We start from the raw sequence: 9,516 nt of genomic DNA, 5'->3' as shown, positions 1-9,516 counted from the left end.
GCCTCAGAAAACTTGTTTGGTTTCTCCTTTGTTCGAATCTTTTCATTTATATTAAACAATGTTACATTACCTTGTAAACACTAACTGGATTGAGTGACTCCGGTAATTTAGTTGTGAAAAGATTAGCAGTTACAGGTAATTTGCAAGTAAATATAAAACAATGCAGTTGCCTCAAAACGTCATTGCATTTAATGCATGTATATGTATCAGATGAAGTAAAGATTTCAAGGATTTTTCTCTTAACAACGTACGCCATACTTGCACATCATTTTTACTCTTAATCTTATGGCGTCAAGTGCTGCAGTACGGTTACATGTATTACATGTATCGAGACTTCAAATTATCAACGATACTTCAAATTATCAACGATACTTCAAATTATCAACGATACTTCAAATTAAACACACATTTTTGGGAATAATATATAAATATATATATAAATAAATGTTTAAATAACTGGTAGAAAAAAAAAAGAGAAGAGGATGATTAGGCCTATACCAGACATGAAAATACTATTATAAAAAGAATCTCGTGATTTTTTTTAAAATTTATTTGTTCGTGTACAAATGATACACAGATGAGGTCTTTCTGTAAAAGACGGACGTATTCTTTCTTTTATTATCATTTTAAAGATGATATACAACCGACTATTCAAATTTAATGCACATGTTTCAAACACTTTTTTCAATATTGACTATATACTACTAGGTCCATGTAAAAACTCGGCTGAGTACATGTACTATATACTAATTTTCAAAATCAAAAGATTTGTCGTGTTTTAGATGTTGCGTCTACAGTGAATTATATTCATTAATTATATTTATCTATAGTATGGCAGCTAGGGAATCCTTATTATCAGATTAAGAAAATAAAAAATATTAATGCAAAATGCATATACTTGGTAATTGAAATTAGTCACCATTGAAATATTTTTTGGAAATCCTTGTTATATGTAAGTTTACTCTTTCCAACCAAGTCTTTTCTAATTCACTTTTCGATTTTCACTCAACGTGACTCAAATAAGGCAATGTGGGTCCTGTAATCACGATTTATAAATAGAAACCCCTACATACATATATCTATACTTGATACAATTAGATATAATGTGTATATATATGTGCACATGTACTAGATGTATTCCGATGAGTTGTATAACTCAAGAACAATAAAGAATTAAATTGAATGTTGATAAAACATCGGAGTCAGTTCTACTGTCCATCCTTTTATGCAGAACCTTAAAATTCTGGAAAAAAAGTGGGCTATTTTCCTCTTGACTCTGGGTCGCCACATTATTTTTATGACTTTGCAGCACCATTGTTTTCTGAATTCTGGCCCTAGGTATCAAAATTCTGTAGCACCAATTCTCATATTTCCATCATGTCTATCAAATTCAAGACTTTTAGGAGCACCATTTCTGTTACTATTCTCGAGTAAGATTTCGAATTTTAGAATGCCAGTTTTAACGTTTAATTCGTCATTATCAGATTGCATACTGCACTTCTAAACATCAAGGTACAATGTATATTATTTCTTCTGTTACGCTAAATGCTAAAATATTGGTATCTAAAACTCTTGATTAACGAGAGGTAAAATTTACCAGGAAACCAGAAGTGCATTCGTATTCATAGATGTATATTAAGGAGGAATAGCACCAGAGAAATCTGATATGGATGAAAAGTGAAGGATATGTACAGTAATATTTTGAAAAATTTTCATATTTATTTTGTAATTGAAAACTTTTCAAATTTTACTTTATTTAGTCAAAAATGCCGTTTTACTAGAAAATAATCTAAAAAAATATCCCTGCTGGACTCTAACCCGCGATCCACAGATCAGCAATTGACATGTTAGCCTACTGATCTACCTAGCTAGGCAATCAAATTTAAAACGAATGTACAAATATTGCTGATATCTATATTTCCATTCATGTTCTAAAAGGAAGTCAGCCATTATGATGATGTAGTATACCTCCTTAAGTTATTAAAGAATGTACGAATACTCGATCGATCGATGAGTGTTATGTCCATATACGTACATATTCGAACCACGTATTGCCAGGTATATATGGAAGATGTTGATGTAATATGAATTAATGAATATCTAGTTAGAAGGACAGGCAGATGAATTAACAGCTATTCGTGGATATAGTGGATGAACCATTATAAAGATAATTTTCAATTCCATCGGTAAAATGGAAAGTCTACACAAGCCTTTGGTAAATCATTATTCTATCAATGAGTGCAAATTTTAAACTGGTCTTGCCGAGATTAGGTTCCATTAACTCCACGATAATTAATTTACCAATAAAGTACGAAAACATTTGTTTTTATTCTTTCATTAATATTTTAGCACCAATCAGACGTTTATAGTAAAGACAAATCAGTAGCCACTGGAAGGAAGGGATGCTGTATCGCTGTGTTTACTTAATCAGCGTTTGGTTCCCGCGGAGACGCGATGACAGTGCGACTGTCACGTGACCAGTATTATTTCTTGGACAATATTTTACGACTGTGCCAAATGGTTTTTTACTATACGAACCTAAAATAGCATCCGGATATTACACACGATATTACACTCTATACATGTCAAAATATTATGAAAGAAGTGACATATTTCCTTGAATGAGAATTTGGAAAAGAAGGCGATAAACAGTTGAGGGAATATAGATGTTATTGGGGTTTTACAAACCGAAGTCACGTACGTGTTACAGAAGGCGATGGCATGATAAAGAACCCTCACTGCTACGGCTCATGCATCGGGCAACATTTTTGTTACTTCACCTACAGCTGGATTCTGTAGGAGTGAAATATTCTCGAAAGGAAGTAAATCAAATTTTTAAAAAACACTTCCAGTTTGTTGGTTTTTTTTTTTTTTTTGTTTTTGGTTTTTTTTTAAAGTAATTTTCATTTACCAGCATACTAACCACTAAACAGAACGGAGATAAAGCGTCATCATGACAGAGAAGGGAGATAAAGCGTCATCATGACAGATAAACTATTTCATATGGATACAATAGGCAGATTCAAATTCTATATAGATGTAGATATCTTATAATATCCTGTGTGAAATACCGGTATTGGTTTTCCCACGTGATGTATCCACAATGTTCTGTTGATTTCAGATAGGTGGGCGTTGGTTTGTGTTTGTTGAATTTTGATGGTTAGATGAATATTTTGTAATTTCACAACGACGATTTTCTGTACATCGTTTAAATTATTTGTCGGTTTAATTCAAATATTAAAAATACTCGTACACAATGTATACAAACTTATCGTTTTCGAAGTCGTACGTTTAATACACCCACACGTGAAAATTTAATAAACAGTATAAGGATAATGAAAGGTGAAAATTGAAAACAATAAATTTTGACCAAAACTATTTTCTTTGAGAATTGCTCATTCAGGGAACGCAATAGCATCTTTACACGGTAGAATTACTCCAAGTTCTGGTCCCTTTGGAACACACAATATGTAAAATTTGATGAGGTGAAGAGAACAACGGACGAAAATCAAAATAAAAGATGCATTTCCTCACGAGAAGTTTCCATAAATGAATCTGAATGAAATATTTAAGAATCATTCATTGTTCGTGTTCAGTCACAGCAGGGGATAGAATGAAATTGCGAAGCCGAGAATTATCATGATTCTCGCGCGCGCTATACGTCACTGCCTTGGCAACAAACCTCGTCCTCTGCTGTCGATTGAAGGATTCCTGGTCTACTAAAATAATTCGGTGACTGTATAGTGCATGAAATCTATTTCGTTTTATTTCAAGTATTCTTCCGTCATAACTTTATGTCACCATGGACTATTTGTTTTTAAATGAATTACATGTATATCATATTACCAATAGGATGGTCTTAATTGAAAAGTTATTGATATATTCAAAAATTGTTACAATCTGGAATACAGAAGTGAGGGGTAGTTTATGCCCATGAGTGATCCGGTGTAGAGCGTTCTCGCCGGTATAGAGCGTTGCCTTTGTGTTTGGGGGATTGTGGGTACTCCGGCGTAGAGCGTTCCCTCCTTGATTGAGGGATTATGGGTACTCTGGTTTAGAGCGTGTTCCGTGATTTGTAGATTGTGGGTACTCCGATGTAGAGCGTTCTCAGTGATTTGTAGATTGTGGGTGCTCCGGTGTAGAGCGTTCCCAGTGATTGGGGGATTGTGGGTGTTCCGGTCTAGAGCGCCTCCCCATGATTTGGAGATTGTGAGTGCCTCAGTGTAGAGCGTTCCCCGTGATTTGTAGATTGTAGGTGCTCCGGTGTAGAGCGTTCCCCGGGATTTGTAGATTGTGGGTGCTCCGGTGTAGAGCGTTCCCAGTGATGGGGGATTGTGGGTGCTCCGGTTTAGAGCGTTCCCCGGGATTTGTAGATTGTAGGTGCTGCGGTGTAGAGCGTTCCCCGGGATTTGTAGATTGTGAGTGCCTCGGTGCTCCGGTGTAGAGCGTTCCCCGTGATTGGGGGATTGTGGATGCTCCGGTGTAGAGCGTTCCCCGGGATTTGTAGATTGTAGGTGCTCCGGTGTAGAGCGTTCCCCGTGATTGGTAGAATGTCTGTTCGGTGAAAGGTAATGATTGGTTTTACGCCAAACGCTCAAGATAGAAGGTGGCAGGGGACAGAGGTTTTTTTTTTTAGCATGTGGTTAGGGGGAATATATCATTTTTTATTTGAACATTATATATCTATACAAAGGGACTGGTTACTTAGAAAACCTCTCCCGTATACAAAATGTATTATGTTATACATGTGCAAATCAATCGTACCGCAAAAATATAATAATCATGCATCAAAGTCAGGTTATGACAGACTAATGAAAAATAACATTTTCCTTTTTTATCAATACTTGTATTTCATATTGGTATGGGTAAAAAGTATTATCCTAAATTACATGTAATCCATACATACTGGTGCACAAAACATGCTCTGAGCAGGTGCCCCTTTCTCGCTTTGATTTTCTCTCTTTATGCTATATCTGCACTACCGAAACCTCATCAGAGTACCATGCGAAGTGATTTAGACACTGTGGACAATCAAGAACTCTGCTTGCCCTTCTTAAAAAAATACCTTTCATCTGGGTTCACCAATCTTCCCTCTTAGTTACAGACCTTTCGTGGACCATATAGCTTTCATCTTAAGGTGGATCGATCCTCATGTGACTTATCAATATTAATGGTTAAAAGTGCAAAATCTGTATTGATTTCCATTCAAGATAGTTGAATTTAATTAATAACCAAAGAAAATGTGTATGTTGCAACATTTTTAAAGAAGTCAGACATAAAAAAGACGGAAGTATATGTTAACATCAGAAAATCACATTTTCGTTATACAGAATAATTAAAATAGATTAAATTAAACTTCTTGAAATGACAAATTTTAAATGTCAACAATTTAAAAAGAAATGTTAATTCATAAATATGTATAAAAATTAATTGTGGATATTAGGGAAATCATGTGTAATAGATATACAGTAGAATAAATACCAGCATAGGAGTTATTGCCCTTGACAACATTTTTTTAATTACAAAGAATTGATTATTTATGGAAAATATAAACTTTTTCAAAATCAATAGTTTACCAATTTTTTTTATTTTATGCAGTGAATAAAATTCCTCTGAAAGATATAGTTCTATCATGTGCAAAGTTTAATTTGATAAGGATTTTTGCAAAAAACTATGACATCACACGAGGATCGATTAACCTTAATTTCTTCCGCACATGATCACATGTCTTAGTTTCGTATCTGCACCCACTTATATATTATGACCTACATTATTAATTGACTGTTTGGGGGTTAACGCCATTTTAGCAATACATGTATGTTAGCCATTTTATGGTTGTAATTTACTTTATGAAATATTCTTGGTACTAAAGAGTTTTGAGTTTCCTTGACAGCTCCCAGTGAGCCTACCCTTTTGAAATGGTCTTTTGGGTGTGTCCCACCCTTTATCCGACGGATATAAAAGTTTAAAATATGAAATTAGGTAAAAACAAATGTAACATTTCGTAAATATAAGCAGTTTTATTGTAAAAGTTTTAAGATTTTTTGGGGGGTTAAAAATCGCATTCTTGTAAAAATTGTGCAAGAATATATTCATCAATATTTGTATATAAAAAAAAAAAAAAATCTTGCATTGATTGTACATTATTTAAATGTTGTTGGTTTTTTGTTTTTTTTTTCGTATGAGCGAAAAATCAGTACATTTTAATAGGATGTGATGTATAGTTGATGGACAGTCACAAGATATACATTCAGGCTGAAATTCTGTTAAGTAAGTAATGTGTCAATTTTGAATGAGCGATACATGTACGTATTCTTGAAATCATCGCTTCGTCTTAGCTTTTCAGGAAGAAGTTGCACGGTTTGTTTACTTTGAATAGAATAAAGTTCACTTGTGTCATATAAATCCTAATAGATTATTATATAGTTTTATGAAATTGTTTAGATCAGTATAAGGAAGTGAAAGATATCACCTTGAAGTACATTTTGTGCAGCTTTGTCTGCATTGCTATTGCCATGGATACCAATATAACTTGGAATCCTGCAGAAGGCAACTATTTTTTTTTTTTTGTTTAGTTAGAAGATAGTACCGGTTTAGAATATCTAAAATATATGCATGATCAATATTCATGTTGCTTATTGACTGCAAACAAGACAGGGAGGCTGCGAATATACTAAAATGTAGACGTGAGAGGGGTCCTGAACCCATTTAGACTGTTTATACTAGTGATGTAACATGAACTCACCCGGAAAACGAGCTCCGGGTCTCTCCCCCTTATAAATATACAGTATTCCATTTTTATAGAAATATCCAAAATATTATAATATATACATTTTATTTTGGTAGAACTCAGTATCTTCAGGGAACTTTGTCCCTTGCGCCCCCACTAGGGCTTCCCTCTGGACCCCCTGGAGGCCTCACTACAGACACCCAGCCGTTTGTTCCACTCCTCCCGTTCAGAAATTCTTAGATCCGCTACTGGTATTGGTTAGAATCCCATCATCCAGTCTCCAGACTGGTGAATCAATTTTGTTCTGTCATTGAATCATTTCTGAATCATGTGGATGATAGGAAAGGCATGATCTCGGGCACGCTAATCTACCCAGACAATCCCACGTCTAACGTAGCAAATAATATGAAATAACGTTATACTCTAACCCAAAACGTGTTCCAGGATTGATAAGGTAAACTTATCTCCATAAATGTCATTGTTAATATCTTCATTTGCGAACAAACAACCTAACTCAGTTCACTTCTACTGACACATTTCCCAGGATCGATCAAGTAACTTTCTCTCTATATATTGCATGGCTTCAAATCGGTCATGGCTTCAGTCTTCACTTGAGAACCGGTTTTGACTTCAGTCCTCATTTGAGGACCGGGTTTGGCTTCAGTCTTCACTTGAGAACCGGTTTTGGCTTCAGTCTTCATTTGAGAACCGGTATTGGCTTCAGTCTTCACTTGAGAACCGGTTTGGCTTCAGTCTTCACTTGAGAACCGGTTTTGGCTTCAATCTTCACTTGCGGACCGGTCTTGGCTTCAGTCTTCACTTGCAGACCGGTCGTGGCCATGGTAGTCAATGTATAACGAAAGGATAATGAACAATTTTGAAGGATTAAATTAAAATCTATGTTTATTGTTAAATATTGATGAAAGTAAAGAAGATTAAATTCACATGACTGGTAAATGAGTTAGTAGCTGACCTATATGCACTTGATACTTTTATAAGAGTAATCTATCCTTTGTAAGAATTTTCTAAAAATGTGTGCTGTATATGACTATTTTTACACTGTATATCATATCTTCGTAAAGAGAAAGTAGCTGTAATTTTCTACCAAGAGATTTGTATGAAGATATAATTTCTTTCAAAAACATGCTCTTCCCATAGACTTCAATGTAAAATTGTAAGTGAAATAAACTTTTGAAAATTCCTATGGTGGATTATTTCTATTTGATGAACTGCGACACTTCATGCGGCGCGCCTCATGAAGCCTGCGTGTGCTGATGTGAAACGTCACAAGTTCACATCCTCAAGCATATATTCAGAAATATTTCTTAAATCACAAACAAATATTGTGGATCAATTTTACTCCAGCAAGTGAGTCCAAAAATTCTAATATTTGGTTTTCGAACGAACGTGTTGACCTATGAGTTGGTAAGTTAATTTGTTTTCTTTCCGGACATCTATTGAAGTAAAAAGAAATAAAATCAGCATTTTACCGTAAAAAAAAACATCTACAAAACTCGGTCTATTCATTCTCTCTCCCTCAGTGAAACAATAGCATTATATTACAAGATAATTTTAATAAAAAACATCAAATTGGCCGCTAAAATTTTAAATATTTTAAACTATTTCTAAAGAAACATACAGAAATTGTAATATGAAATATTTTATTTAGAAATGGTAACAAAATTAAGAAACACTTTGAATATTCAGTAATGAAAAAGCATTACCACTACCATTTATATAAGAGCTTTTATAAGCGTTTAAAAATATGAATGTGAACATTGTCATTTGTTAGGTTTCAATATTGAATGTCACCAGTTAAAATTGCAGCAGAACTTAAAATAAATCATTTTAAAATCAGCAGATTCGCCTCAATATATCTTAAAACATACTAGTGCTACAACACTTCAGTTCAGTGAAAACATATTAAAAAAATACGGGCGCCACCCAAGTTTATCTATGAAAAAATGAAACATTACTTATTGCCAAATCAGATTGCTGCATGTGTACGTCAATATTCTATTTACAGAAGCTTTACACCAGATTTCATTATTGAAATACTGTTGAACACGGGAGTTCAGATGGCTTTGGCTCCCATCAGAGCGAACTGGGGGCATAATAGCGACCAAAAAACCCCTTTTTTCCTCGCCCCTCGAAATTGAAATCCTAAGTCCGCCCATGCTTATAGGCAATTTGCTTTGAAGAAGCTAAATTCATTCATAAAATGTTTTAAGTACTATCATGATGGTATGCAAATGAAGGAACCATGAATATTATTGTGTTTTTATCAATGTGTTTCTGGAATCCATAATAAGTTACTTCTTTATTTTACACATGTCATTCCTGGGCGTATTTGTTATATCAAACTTCGTATAAAATCGTAAATTCATAATATTTGTTTAAACAATGCAAAAATATGAAGCGTATTGGTGACAGTAAGCAAGACTTATTATAGGATTAAACATTCTTTTTGAAGAATTTATCGATGTGTAAACTCCGGACATTTTACTCACAAACTGAATAAAAGTGCGAAGCACTTTTATGTTAAGTTTGTGAGTAAAATGTCCGGAGTTTACACATCGATAAATTCTTCAAAAAGAATGTTTGATTCTTATAATTTCAATTCATTCACTTTATTAACAATTGCAAAAATTTGAATAGTTTCCCCGCACTATGTTATTTGTTTTCAGGCGTGTATGAATACATCGCGTTTTCGGATTTATTGATGTATAAACTCTTGTTCAGCTTTATTTTTGTCCAATCAAAACAATTGTAATAAATAACATTGG

This window comes from Ostrea edulis, chromosome 5 (genome assembly GCF_947568905.1).
Source record: "Ostrea edulis chromosome 5, xbOstEdul1.1, whole genome shotgun sequence".
NCBI classification, from domain to species: Eukaryota; Metazoa; Mollusca; class Bivalvia; order Ostreida; family Ostreidae; genus Ostrea; species Ostrea edulis.
This window is presented reverse-complemented; position numbering follows the sequence as displayed.